This window comes from Marmota marmota, unplaced genomic scaffold (assembly GCF_001458135.2).
Source record: "Marmota marmota marmota unplaced genomic scaffold, marMar, whole genome shotgun sequence".
Classification (NCBI taxonomy): Eukaryota; Metazoa; Chordata; class Mammalia; order Rodentia; family Sciuridae; genus Marmota; species Marmota marmota.
In genome coordinates this window covers 37,161,159-37,176,692 of record NW_025999968.1, presented here as the reverse complement: position 1 = coordinate 37,176,692, position 15,534 = coordinate 37,161,159, and the positions used below count along the sequence as shown (strand labels likewise).

General features: G+C 32.8%; 1 long non-coding RNA gene across 1 annotated transcript; it reads right to left on the bottom strand.

Moving 5' to 3' along the window:
• Positions 1-468: 468 nt before the first annotated feature.
• Positions 469-15,531, bottom strand: LOC125616924. The gene is made up of 3 exons (XR_007347707.1): positions 15,294-15,531; positions 5,252-5,363; positions 469-1,572 (listed from the first exon to the last, which is right to left on the bottom strand). It is a non-coding gene; the product is annotated as an uncharacterized LOC125616924 (long non-coding RNA).
• Positions 15,532-15,534: the final 3 nt, after the last annotated feature.

Genomic DNA, 15,534 nt, shown 5'->3' with positions numbered 1-15,534 from the left:
TTTTAGGAGTTCTTAAACAAGATTAAAAAGTACTAACTCTAAAACTGACCACATTATATAATTTTAAAAATTATGATAAATAATTAAAAGTTATGTTATCTTATTTAAAAAACATCATAAAATATCCTAAACATAAGCCACTGAGATATTTCTATATATTTATCCTGCAAAATAATAGTATTAAAAATATATAAAAACCAACCACAGTGGGGCATACCTGTAATTGCACTAAGGAAGGGTGATCACAAGTTTGAGGTCAGCCTCAGCAACTTAGCAATGCCTTAAGTAACCTAACAAGACCCTGTATCAAAATAAAAATAAAAAATAAAGGGCTGGGGATTGAACCTCTGGGTTTAATCCTTAGTTAAAAAAAAATAACTCTTACAAAATAGATACAAAAAAATTATAAAAATGTGGAAAATGTATATGAACAGACATTTAGAAAAAAAGAGAAATGGAGACTAAACATTAAAAATACTTAATTTTATTAACAATCAGATAAATATGCAAGTATGTATCACAAAGATATATCTTTCTGCTTTCATCAGACTAGACAATATTGAGCAGTATGATAATGCTAAGTATTAATAAGCATGTAGTTCAATTAAAACTTTAATACGGCATTGGTAGAAATATAAACTTGGTAAATATTTCTGGAAGACAGGTTAGCATTATTTTATAAAATTACGTGATAAGTCTCCTATTTATAAACCATGGAGAAATGGTTGTACAATTTACATTAGGAGAAATATATAAGAATATCCACAATAACATCCTTTATAAAAGCAAAAACTGGAAACAACTGAGATACCCACATATAGTAGAACAGATAGAGATTTTCACATAGTGGACCACAATACAGCAATGAAAGGTAAGGCTATATACCTACACAAAACAAGTTAGAAAGTTGTTTTTGAGTGAAAAAAAAGTCACAGAAATCAATAAAGAATTAATACCTTTCTACTGTGTCAATTTAACTAACTTGGAATTACATGTCACATTTTTTCTGTGTGATTTTGAATTAAATATTCGGTAGAGAAATTTATCTAATATTTGTATGGGGAAATTTGGAACAACACAATCAACAAACATAGTCTATACCAGTGAGTAGAGAAGGTACATTTGTTTGTCTTTATGTAATTTTTAACTTTTCTTTTATAATCCATAATTTTATAAATATTTTCTAATTCCCATCAAGACTTTTTTAAATAATAAGATATTAAAAGCTTGCAATTCAGTTTTCACATGTATTGCTCTTTTAGTTCCTTTTCTATTGTTGATTTCTACTTTCATTGCATTTTGAACACAGAAGATACTCTGTTGAGATTCATGTGTAGTTTCAGATCACACATTTCCACTTATTTTGGCAAAACTTCTCCTTCAGCTTCTCTGATTTTGGCCAGGTGTGGTTCAGCTTTCTGGTGAAGAGAATCACCTTGCCCTTCAGGTCACCTGCATCATCAGGACTGGAGACTAGCAAGACAGACTTGCTTCTGGCTTTGTCCTTGCTTTTTCCTACTTACTTCATTCATACCCACCTTTGCTTCCATGGTCAGGGCCTCTGGCTTCAAGCTCAGAGAAGCAAAAAAAAAAAAAAAAAAATGACCTAAATAGTCAATCTAATTAGTTATTAATTCTAATTAATTTTTATTTTAAAGCATTTTGGATTTTGGATTTTCAGACTGGGGATACTCAAACACGAAAGTTTATGCAAATCTTCCAAAATCTGAAAAACTCTTAATTCTGAAACATTCTGGTCCCAAGCATTTTAGAAAAGGAATACCCATAATAGACCCACAATAAAACCTGTGATAAAATGAACCGTTATTTTACATCACTCACATGGGTTCTGCTTTCCTGAGAAAACCCTGATACAAATAATATGATGTCACTGTGGGGCCTTTTAGGTAGCTCAACACTAAAACTAAATACTGTAGTGCTTACATAAGTATCATAAATGATAAAACATTTTCACACTGCAATTATTTATTTTTATTATTTTAATTGAACACATTTATGGGATTCATTGTGATAATTCAATACATGCATCCAGTGTGTAGTGATCAAATCAGGAATATTTAACATTTCCCTCACCTTATAATTACTTTGTTTTGGAGGCTTTGAGCTCCACTTTTCTAATTGTTTACAAACTATAGAAATAAACTTTTTTTTTCTTTTTTAAAGGACATGACAAAACCAAAATTTTTCTCTGGGAGGGAAGTAGGAATTAAAAATTAATATAAGGAAAGATTGGTAGATTTGGAGATATTTGGATTGATGGTCTTAGGTAGAAAGAGGTATTCACTCACTGGTGTTCATTTTATCACAGGTTTTATTGTAGGTCTATTATGGTTATCCATTTCTAAAATGCTTAGGACCAGAAATGTTTCAGATTTGAGTTTTTATTCAGATTTTGGAAGATTTGCATAAACGTTCCTGTTTGAGTATCCCCAATTTGAAAATAAAAAATCTGAAATGCTTCAAAATAAAAATATTTTGATTGTCAGCATATGTCAGATTTCACATTTTTAGATTAAGGATGCTCAGCCTGTATTCTGTTTCTTAACTTAAATATATATATATATATATATATATATATATATACACACACACAATATACACACATATATGTATATATATATACACACATATATGTATATATATGCATATGTATAAAATATTATATAAGAATTATAAAAACAAAGCCCTAAGATGGGCATGAAAATAAGAGTGAAGTTAAGAAACTAGGAATTCAACAGGAAAATATAGGCAGTGTCTAGAGCAAAAGGTACACTGATTTTCTGAACCAGCCCTAAAGAAAAACTGTCCTAAGAAAGAGCAAAGATTGGAAAGATGAGCAGGCTCAGAAGCAAGCCACAGAGTAATTACTATAATTTGGGAAAGAAGAGTGCCCTTAAAGCACTTTGGTTTATAGCAGAACAGCTTGTCTGTCATATGTGCTAAGACTGCAACTAGTGAGGGCTCTATTTTGCATGAAGTTGCAACAGGTTCCTAACATAGTTCCTATAGCCAGAGAAGCAATGGAATACTATCCCATCACTCTGCTTCATTACTGTACATATGAAAATAAGAACACCTGTAAACATTCATAGTTATATTTCCTTCATTATCTTCTCATTTTAGAACAAAAGACATTATCATTATTTGGAGATGACAGTTACTGAGATCAATTAAATAGACTAAATGTATCAAAAATCAATACCTTAAATGGATGGAGCTGGAGAATATCATGCTAAGCAAAATAAGGCAAACCCAAAAAACCAAAGGCCTAGTTTTCTCTGATAAGCAGATGCTGATCCATAATATGGGGTGGGTATAGAGAAGAATAAAGGAACTTTAGATTGGGCAGAGGGGAGTGAGGGGAGGGGAGGGGGTGTTGGGGTGGGAGAGATGGTGGAATAACATGGGCATTATTACCCTATATACATGTATGATTACCAGTGCGACTCTGCACCATGTATAACTAGAAGAAGGAGAAGTTATGCTTTGTTTGTGTATAATATGTCAAAATGCAAATGTCATGAATAACTAGAACAAATTAATTTTTTTTAATTTAAAAAAAATCAATAACTTAAGAGTGTTTAATTGGTAATGTAATTCTAATAAACACTGTGTCACAATACCAAAAAGCTACAGGATATCTTTAAATAAACTTAACCCAGAATATACAATATCTATATGAAGAAACCTATAAAACTGTATCACAGGATGTAGAAGTCCTCATTAAATATGGTAATATATCTTGTTCTTGATGAAAATTTCATTGTTGTAAAGATGTACAATATCTTACGTTCAATGCATAAAGTTTTATTACAAAACTTAATGAGTCTTTTGGAGGAAAGAAACTAGGTTGAGTTGATTCTTAATTCCATGTAGAAAAATAAATCAATTGAAATAGAAGACAAGATGGTCAAAATGAAGTATAAGAATACATTTGTCCAGCCAGACATAATATTTATGATAAAGCTTAAGTGAATAAAATAGTATGTTACTAATCTTTATAATCACTTTAATGAAACACAAGCCAGGCAAAAAGGTCTATCTGCATATGGGAATTTAATATATGGCATATGTAGCATTTAAAACCAATGAGGAAAAAATAGTTTATTTAGTTAATTCTATTTTAACAATTTCTTATCTATTTAAGAAGAAAGTTGAAAATCAATCTCACAACATACATTAGAATGCACTTCTATTAAATTCATAATTTGAACATAAAAAACAACAAATATATAAGAGTTAAAAGCAGGAGTATAGTTGAAACTGAATTTGGAAAGTCATTTCATTGAATGGCACCAACCTTAGACGCCCTAAAGACTTAATTATATAAAAATCTAAAACTTTGACATAATAACAGATGGCATACACAAAATAAAAAATGAATGATGTACTGGGAAAAACAAATACAACATGTAATTGAGATTATTTTAATGTGAATATTCATAACAAATATCTATAAAATACTAGGTAAAATGACTAAAAGATTTAAAAAAATGGGGAACAAATAGCTCACTCAAATAACTGTAAATGAATCATGAACATTTTTTTAAATTTATTTTTTAGTTTTAAGTGGACACAATACCTTTATTTTATTTTTATGTGGTGCTGAGATCGAACCCAGTGCCTCATGCATGCTAGGCGAGCACTTTACCACTGAGCCACAACCCCAGCCCTGAATTGTGAACATTTAACATCATGAATAAACAAATGCAAAAATACAGTAATTATATTCCCCCACCCTGATCAGATCAATATTGATAATAAGCAGCATTGGCAAGAAGGCAGAGGGGCAGAGGCTTGTACACTTTATATTGGACTATAAATTAGTACAGTTCTTTGAAGGGCAAATTGGCAGTATCCGTCAAATTCTGAATTTACAAAGTGTTTTACTTCTAATAAGTGATAACAAATAACTGTAAGGAAAAACAGACATACAAGTATTTTACTGCATAAGTATATGGTTATAGTAAAAACACTAGAAATAAACCAAGTATCCAATAAGAGGGATTATTTCAGTAAATTATAACATATTCATGTAGTAGAAAATTATGTGGCTATTAGACTGACACAAAATTATGTACATCAACATGGAAAGATATCACAATATATTGTCAAATGAGATAATAAAATTACAGAGCAATATATATGATATAAACACATTTCTGTTGATAAAAATGTATAGCTATGTTTATGTATGTCTATGCAGAAAAAAAAAATCAAGAAAACATACCACACAGGGAACTTGGATTGTCTGAAAGGCAGCTTTCTTTTTAACTTATTCAACCATTGTGGTGTTGAAAGTTTTTACAATAGGCTATATGAAGAAAATATTTGCAGCTGGTCTAAAATGTAAAGGAAAAAAATTCACATTAGAAAAAGGATAAATCTAGGGCATCAGTATATATTTCACCTAGTCCTCTGAGCTCATCATCTTCATGAATAAACAACTCTTTGCTAACATCTGAAATTCTTAAAGTAAATGGCACTGAAATAAGCTTAATCCATCCCCTAGGATAGTGAAAAAACACAAGTTTTAGGAGAAAGACAACAAATTTTACTAAAAATATATTTGAAACATTAACATTAGCTGGAAGACTAAAATTTATTATTTTCTTTATTGAAATCTTGGCACAATTAATTCTCTCTTTCATTACCAATTGCATCTTTCATTATAATTTTTAAAAGACACAAACACATGCCTTTAATAAATAGAAGTAGATGTATCTAAGTTAATACATGAAATAGTGTCCCCAAAGCCCCCTCCACCAATATAAACATTTCCTTGAAGTAGTTATGACTCCTCTTAAAATTTAATCACTATCTAAGCAACTAGTAATTAAATGTCCAAGCTCCTCCAACTAGGTTATGAACACCCTGAGCTCAGAAACCTTCCATCTTGATTTCCTACTGTATTTGGAGAACGTAGGAAATGGTAAAGGTAAAGTAAATATTTGTGGAAGGAAAGAAGAAAGGGATGGAAGGAGGCAATTAGGGACAGAAAAAGGGTGGGAAGGAATCACTTTTTAGAACAAATGAATCTTCAAGGTCACCTATTTTCAATAGATATAATCAATGTCATGTCATCGGATGTTTACAATATAAGCATCATACAATCAATGTCACAGAATAGCTCTGGAAATCTCTTCTGATATGGGCCCATTATTCTTTCTGTTCTTATATGCAACAGATTTTATTCTGCTCCCAATCAGTGAATTTCATTCTAATTTGAACCAACAGAATATCTCCATGTACACTATATAGCAAACTTGATAAAAATTTAGTCAACTCTTCAACACTTCTGTTTTAGTCAGCTTTTCGTCTCTATAACCAAAAGACCTGACAAGAATAATTCAAAGGAAGAAAAGTATATTTGGTGCTCACAGTTTCAGAGGTCTAAGTCTACAGATGACCAACTCCAAGAAGGATGTAGCAGAAGAAAGCAGTTCAGGACATGGCAACAAAGAAGCAGGGAAAGAGTTCTGTATACCAGGAACAAAATATATTCCCCAAAGGCACATCTCTATTAACCTACATTCTCCAACCACACCTTACTTGCCAACAGTCACCACCCAGTAAATCCAGTCAAGTGAATTAATGCACTGATTAGGTTAAGGCTTTCATAACCCAATCATTTCAGCCCTACACTTTCTTGCCCTGTCTCACACATGAGTTTCTGAAGACACTTTATATCTAAACGATAACAACTTCTAAGGTAGTTGTTAAAATATTTGAATCAGAACATTTGTTTAGGAACAATGGGCTGGTAACATTTTTGACCCCTTCCCTTCTCTCCCTTATCTGAAGCCTGCATATAGTAGAGATTAGAAAGCTCTTCTTTTATGTGCCTTTATTGAAGCTTTTATTGTGTGCCTTTGTGTCAATCAACAATCTAAGATCATAATGTTGTATTATTAAAAACTGAATAACTAAATACTTTAAATATACCACTGAAGATTTTTCTCTGTTGAAAAGAGAAAACTAACCTAAAAACTGATAATGCTGTCATATTGCATAATCCATAGTATATTCATTCTAGTCTAACTTTGCAAAATAAGTTTTAACTATCAGTATAGTTTTATTCATGTACTCAAAAGCCATATTGTAAATCTAATGATTTTGCTATGGCCAAATACTGTTTTGATGGGTTCAGGAACAATGAAGACGATAATAAAGATTAAACTATTGAAGTCTCATAAGGCATAATTAAGTCTAGGATGCGAAAGCTAACTTGAGACATATAGCACTTATTTGAATTCTAAAACTGCTAGAAAAAAAATTAAAGGGTATAATTTGCATTGGAAATAATGCATAACTTAGTCATACTTTGGAGACAAAAATTTAAAAATCATACAAGAACACAAATCTGTGTGATCATCAACTTGTTCTTTTTAGGGGGTGAAGTCATTAATTAATTCAACAAATATTATGTGCCAAAGAGTTATTCATGGAGTTATTAATTACAGTTCACAAAGTAAATCATGTATAAAGCAAAAGTGAAAAATAACCCAAAGTATTAAATTATTTCATCTTTAACAATTATAACAATACTAAGTATAAAATAGTATTTTATATATGTATCCAAGAACTATTACAGACAGAATTGTGCCCCTCCCAAATTTGTATGTTGAAGTCTTAACCTCCATTGTAAAATGTGACTATCTGGAGACACAGTTTTTTTTTTGGGGGGGGGCAATTAAAGCTAATGAGGTCATAAAAATGGGGTTCCAGTCTGACAGGGATGTGGCCTGGTAAGAAGAGGAAGATGCTTCTCTTTCTCCCCAGCTTTTTTTCAACCAGCTGAAAGGCCAAGAAGAAAACTCCTAAAACAATCCAAGTGGTCAGCACTTTTATCTTAGACTTCCTAGTCATCAGAACTGTGAGAATAGAAATTTGCATTCTTTAAGCTACCAGTCTATGGTGTTTTATTATGGCAGTCCAAGCTGACTAAAACAAGAACACACATTTCATTAAATAAGAAGATGTACTCTTAAATTCTACCTTTAGTTTCCTGTTCGTAAAAAAGGTATTAATTCACCCCTAAAATCCATTTTTAGGGGAAAAATTTATAATATATACAAATCAGCTGTTAAGAAATCAAACAAAATGGTAACTTATTACTTTATTCTTTACTCATCATTTAGACTGGTTAGCAAATCACACACTTTTCACAACTTAAGAGGAACTTAATACATATTTAAGTGCTAAGTCATTATTAATAACAGGCAGTCCAAAATGAAGTGATTTTTCTCTTATGAGACCTTTCTCTTAATTTTTAACATCACAGTAATGTGACTTTTAATGACTAGTTGCATGACACAAAACACAAATGACCATTAAACAAGATAAAAGATTATATAATTATTTCACAAAGTTCATGTAGTATTTGATGAAATTTTTAAAATACATGATTTAATTGTTTGTAAAAATTTACATAATAAAGTAAAAATTAACCTTAGAATGATATTTGACACCATAAAGTCAAAGCCTATATAATGGATAGATAAGCCCAATTACCTTAGAAAAATGGAAATATTTATGATGATCTGCCCAAAATACATTCATTAAATCACTATTCAAAAACAACTGATCTCCATGTATGGAATGCTGTGAAAATGCTAAAACAAGTCTTAATTTTATTCTTTAAGCAGTTGGCTCCTCAAGACTTAATGAAAAGTCCAAAATATGTTTTATTTTCATATATGCTTTGTATTTACTCTATTTTATTTTTATTACTATATTTAAGCATCCATAATGTATTTACCAATGTACTAAGATGTGAACATGCAGCAGAGACCAAGACAATAACTGGTATTGTTATTGTGTGTTTACATCTTTATATTCCTTATGACTTAGGCACACTCACTAGTGAAACTTAGGGCACACTGTAATAAATAAGGTATTTAGACATAAGAATAGCATATGTGCCACACTCCAATCTAAACCCATGGCAGACATTGCTAATTAATTATGGCTGTCATTCTTAAAGAGTCTGAATATGATGTGAAAATTCTTTTCATTACAGTATTCACATCAGCCATTATCAACCAATTACAGTTTAACAAATAAGTTAAAATATCTATTTCAACCTGAGTAGAATGCAAAATGGAGGGGACAACATACTATTACTTCTACTTTAACAAATAGAGGCAAAATGCACACATCCAAAAGTCAAGTTTGTAAAGACATCAACAGTCAGGAAGCAAACTGGACTACATGAACTATTTCCAGAGATGAAATATGCCCTCTTAGGAAAGATGAAACTAATAGTTTTATTTATTGGGAACACAGGAAAATCTGTGCACGTACTAAAAATCAAGCTGACTTAAGCAAAAATTCACAATGAGAAAGAAAAATCAGCACAGCTTTTGGTGGTCACTGAATATAGAATCTCAAGGAGCCCCAAATATGAATGCTGGTTTGGTACAAAGGAAAACAGAAACTCCTGCTTTCTTGTAATGCTTAGGTGACAAAGCTCCTAAAAAGAGATGGATCTGCAATAAATACAGGATATGTCTCTACCGGTCTCTACTTTAGGGAAAGACTAAATTTAATGAGATAGACTACAATAGTACTAATTTTTAGATGTGGGGTTTTAACATATTTTATATACAAAAGACCCCAATAGTTCAATGACAGCAGTGCTAAATGGAGCAAAAAGTGCTATAAGATTCTTGTATTCTTCAAAACATGATAAAAAGACCATTTGTGATAACTCAAAGGTATGTGCTAAAATCACTGATAGCACTGAAGAATAAAAGAGAAAATAAAATTTTTTAAAAAAATTTAAATGATCTTAAGAAAAGTACAAAAGAAGTAAAAGAAAAAAAATGAATTAGGAGATTTTGTTGTTAAAAGCAACCTTGGTAGAATAAATCTATTTATTAAGCAATATCCATAGCTATATTTAAAGTAAATAAAGATTTCAAGTAAAAGTCTAATTGTCCCAACTTGCATTGAAACTAAAGCCTAAATGTATACTATTTACATGAGAACATTTAAAGACATATTGGATAAAGAGATACAGGATTGGAAAAAATGTACTAAGCACAGACTAGCAAAAGAAAGCTACAGTTACTATACTAATATGATAAGGCAGGGCTGGGAAGAGGGTAGAGCAAGCAAGTGCAAGTGCTTAACACACTGACAGTAGAAAGCGAGTAGCTCCTAAAGAGTGAGGCATCTATCACACAATTTAAGGAGATTCTTCCCATTATAATTTGGATCTGGAATGCCCGCCCCCCCCCCAAAAAAGCTCGGGTGTTAAAAGCATAGTCTCCATTGCAGCAAGGTTCAGAGATGGCACAGATTCCCTGAGCTCTGATATCACTTCTCAACCCAACAAGGACATTGTGCTCTACATGGGATTTCCTTCTCTATACTGTGGCCTTGGCAGTTCTATCATCAGTTGCTAAATAAATATTGTCAAAAATAGGGCAGGCCATCTAATTGGTTAGTTCTGTGAGAGTGTTCCTGAAGCAGGTGTCCATGACGTGAGTGTTTTCCCCTTTTCCCTTGATGACAATCTCTAGTTTCATGGGGTGTGACAGCAAAGACTCCATTCTTTAGAATAAATTTTCAAATTATACAATGAATCAGGAAATCTAGACTGTGAAAAACTTTGTAGGACAAATTTCTTCAAAACTACAAATTGAAGAATTTATTTGGATTGGAATTCAAAGAGTCACCTGGAAGGCAATAATATATTTATGAAGCATTTGGAAACTAGAGCACTGACAATTACTAATAACAAAATATAACTATGGATATTTAGGCTTAATAATATTATTGTGTGTGTTTTTGAAAACACTGTTAGATAAATCTATTAAAATATTTAAGGCTAAAATAATATATCTCACATTTGATTTAATGCAATATAAAATGAGAACTGGGTAGAAATAGACATAAAATTGAATCTAGATGAGGTACATAAAAATTAGTTCCCTCTACTCTAATATATATTTAAAATTTTATATAATAAATGTATTGTTTTTTGACCCAAAAATGTGTTTTATTTTCATTTACTAAAAGGTATTGTTTCAGTGTTAGGATAGTTTAACAGCTTTTTTCTTTTATTCTTAAATTTACTTCTGTGGATTTTATCTTCTTGTTTGCTACCACAAATGTGATATTTCCTGCCATATTGTTTTATAACTGGTTCTTATTTGCAACAGGAAAGTTGTCTTTGCATAATATTATTGAACAAGTTCCCACTTAATTCTTATTGCTTCTCAAATATTCTTAGCTTATTTTCTTTGTAAATAATCATGTTTATAAAATGAAAAATCTGCCCCTTTATTCTTTTCCCAAATTTGTAACTTCCATTTTATTTCTTTGCACTAGATATTCCAGAGAAATATTATATAATAGTTGTAAATAGGCATTTTTATCTCATTTCCAATTTTACTAGTTGTAATTTGAAGTTTGATGATGGTTTATTGTTTGAGTTTTTTTTTTTTTACATGTAAGGAAATATCCTTTTAATTTTTGTGTTTTGTTGTTTTCAGATATGGATTTTAAAGGAACAATCTGGTAGTTTTTGGTCTACCCCATTTGTATTTGTTAGTATTGATCCTAAATCTGTCATCTGTTTTTTGTTCCTACTGCTTTATTGATATGCTTGCCCTATGAATGTTTACAATTAAATTGACTCTCTTCTATAGAAAACACAAAAAATTTACATATTTTTATTTTGTTCCACTTATTTTTCTTTATAACCTATTCTTTTTCCTACGTTTCCTTTTTCTTAGTCCTTCTAATAGTTGCATTTTTTACTTTGAATTATATCTTAAGTTCTCCATTCTACATAACATCTATTAGCTCCTTGCCATGAAAACAGGAATAAATAAGTACATCTACTTTTATTTTTCTGTTCTTGCTCTTCTCATTTCCCAACACCACTGTAGAGGTTCTTGGTCCTCGGGGATATAATAATATTAAAAAGAACTTTTTATATAATATAAAAAGATTTGTATATTTATATAATATATATTTATATAATATAAAAAGATTTTTATATAATATAAAAATATTTATATAATATTAAAAAGATTTGGGCTTTTGAGCTGATGAAGTTTGGAATAGCTCTTCAGACTTTAAGTTAATGTTGTTACCAGGATGAGATTTGGAAGGGATGCTGCGTTTTGTATATGTACAGTTATAAATCTTTGAGAACAAGAGGACAAATCATGATATAGGAAGAATAACTGCCTCCCAAAGAAGTTCACACTCTTATTCATGGAACTTATGACTATGTTTCCTTACATGCCAAATAGGATCTCTGAAGATATGATAAGGTGAAGAGCTTGAGATGGAAATTATCCTAGGTTTTCTGAATGGATCCAACTTAATCACATGACCTTTTTTTAAAATATATTTTTTATAATTTTATTTATTTATTTATTTTTTATGTGGTGCTTAGGATTGAACCCAGTGTCTCACCAGGGCTAAGCAAACAGCTCTACCACTAAGCTACAGCACCAACCTCAATCACATGACCTTTAAAGGATACAAAACAATGTCCTCTAAGAGGGACCTGACCCACTGTTATTGGCTTTAAAGATGCAGTAAGAAATTTCTGAGCTAAGGAATGTGGGTGGCCTCTACAAGTTGGGAACAGCCTTTAGTTTACAAACAGAAAGAAAATGGGACCTTGATCCTATAATCACAAGGAAATAAATTCTGCCAATTTGAATGTACAGGAAATAGATTCAAACCTAGAATCTCCAGAAAGGAACACACCCTGATGACTACTTGATTTTCACTTGTTCTTTTTAGTTGCACAGGGCAGTAGAATATATTTTGATATATTTACACAAGCCTGGAATATATCTTTAGGATCCCAGGCTTTTGGATGTACACAATGTTTCAATTCATTGAAGTGTATTCCCATATGTGCATAGTAAAAGTATGTCTGATTCAGTCCACTGTCGTTCCTAATCTAGCCCCGCTCTTTCCCATCATTTCCCTTTGTCTAATCACTGAAGTTCTATTCTCCACTCCCCTTGTTGTGGTTAGCATTCACATATCAGAGTGGACATTCAACCTCTGGTTTTTTGAGATTGGCTTATTTCATTCAGCATGACAGTATCCAGATTTTAATCCTATGAATTCCAAATCAAATTTCTGACCTACTGAATTGTAAAATAGTAAGATCTGTATTAGTTCAAGACATCAAATTTGTGGTAAATTTAAGACAGCATAAAAAATTAATGTTCAATTTAAATTCCTCCCCTTAGATAAAGGCCTGCCACTCTAAAAGCATATAAACTCTAGCTACTCCTTGAACAAGTGAGAATACTTTTACCAAGGAGAAAGGAATGGGTGGCAGGAAGCATGACAATGAGCAGTGACTGACACAATCTTCCTGATCTGCTTTGACTTCTCTAGTCCTATATCTCATACTTCCACCCATACTTCATGTCCCTAGAGTTTCTAACCTAGGGGATGTTTTTCTGCTCCTATGCTCTTAGTAATACAGTTCCTTCTACCTAGAAATCCCCAGCCTACTATTCATACTACTCCTCCATTAATCTATGTTTTAGTTCCCTTTACCCTCCAAAATACTGCTCATATTCTCTTCCACAAACCGCTTCAAGTTAAGAGTATAGTATTTCTTCAATTCTGTTTCTGCTAGCTGTCCAGGCTGGTATTATAGTATATGCTATATACTACAGTATATAGCAACTCCCTAGCAATATTTGTTAGTATCATTATTTCCCATAACAGTATTCAAAAATCGAATATAAATTCTTCACAAAAATTTTACTGAATAGTACTTGTTATATACATGTATACATAAGTTTCACATTTCACATGCTTAAAAAACACAAATAGCATATTAGAATAAATCCTCAATAGTCTTAATTCAGATTCAATATCCATTTATATATACAATTGAATCAGCTAGAAAGCTAATAGAGGTTTATTCCCATAGAAAACAGATTCAAGTCTCCAGGATCTTCAGTCTCAAGAACTTTAGCAGTTAAAATGTTAGGGAACAGACATATATGAATGGTGGGAACATGAAGTTAAGAGAATAATTCTATAAAATTGGCACCTTGGTGGCTGACCCCCACATGCTTTCTTTTCCAAGAAGCAATTTGGAAAATTTCGGGCCTATCTGACCAAAGTGAACAATATAAGTTACATTCCTGAGCAGACTACCTGTTAACTGCAAGAGAAATGCAGGCCCAAGATAATGTCAAGGGAGAAATCCAGGAGACTTTTGTGACTAGATCCTAAAACTCTGGGAGATAAGAAGAGTTCGTCCCAAATGTAAAATCTGTAAAAATGGATGCTTAAGAATCCAATGAGTTCCAGTCAGCATGGGCCAAGGTAACCTAGAGTTACGATGACAGTGGGGACTTGAAAGTCTGATGTCATCCTTCTGCCAGACAAGTCATGAGGTGCAGGACTCTGGAAGCTTCTCTAGGATCCCCAATAAAACTGGAGTGCATGAGAGGCATATTGTTTCTCTCCTGAGAGAACCCACTCCTTCCCTTGAAAGTGTCCCTTTCCCTTCCCTAGCTCTTAATAAATTCATGCCTATTACTTGGAACGACATGTCTGAAATCCTTCTGACTTAGTCTCAAGGATCAGGGTTTGAAGAGGGTGGTCCTCCCTTTGCCTCAGTTTCTCACAGGCCCCAGCTCCGTCACAAAAACAACAAAAGTAGTGTCAAAAGGAGCCCACGACTAAGAAATGAGAATCAAAAATCATCAACTAAAAACTTAAAAAACATTTCGTAAGTATTCTAACTAGCCAATATATGTTATAGGACCTGTCCATAAAGGACATTCTGGCTACTTATGATTTAAGATAAAGCTAGGTTTATTGTTTTGTCAAGGGCCCACTTTGGTGCTTAGCAATAGAAAAATGCGCTCTTAGATAAATCGCATTCACTGAAGATTACTTGAATTCGTTTGTCCCAAACCAAAAGTAGAAGCCTGAAGAGCCTACTAGAGTTCCAGGACTGTGCCCAGGGTAATGAGTAGGGACATTAGGCCTCCTCTGGGCTTGCACTGAGGCAAGGGGAAGCTGGAGGGGCTTGCGGGTTTAGAAGAACTCCATCTAAAATCTAGATCACAGGCAAAGAAACACGCTTTACACGCAAGCCGAAGGAAAAAACAAAGGCCAGCGCCCTAGGCCAGAGACCAAAGAAAACATCACCCTAAGGGTTTCCACCCTCCTTCTCACGCTTTCCGCCAGATAGGGCACAGGACTACACTTCCCAGAATGCAAAGCGGAAGGGCGGAGCTAAAGAGACTGTTTACCTCAAGTTGGCCCCAGGCGTTTGAGGTTTGGTAATAACTCTAGTCCGTCCCCGTGCCGGCCCTCCATCTCAGCCTCACTGGTTCCGCAATCCGCGCGTGGGAGGGCGCCTGGATCGTCACTGGCAGCGGTTGAATGGAGGCTCTCCGCCCCGCGGCCTTACGGTACTTGATGTCCTCGCTGTGGACGGAGCAATAGCTTCTTCCACTGCGTCAGAACAGAACGACTACATTTCCCAGGGGG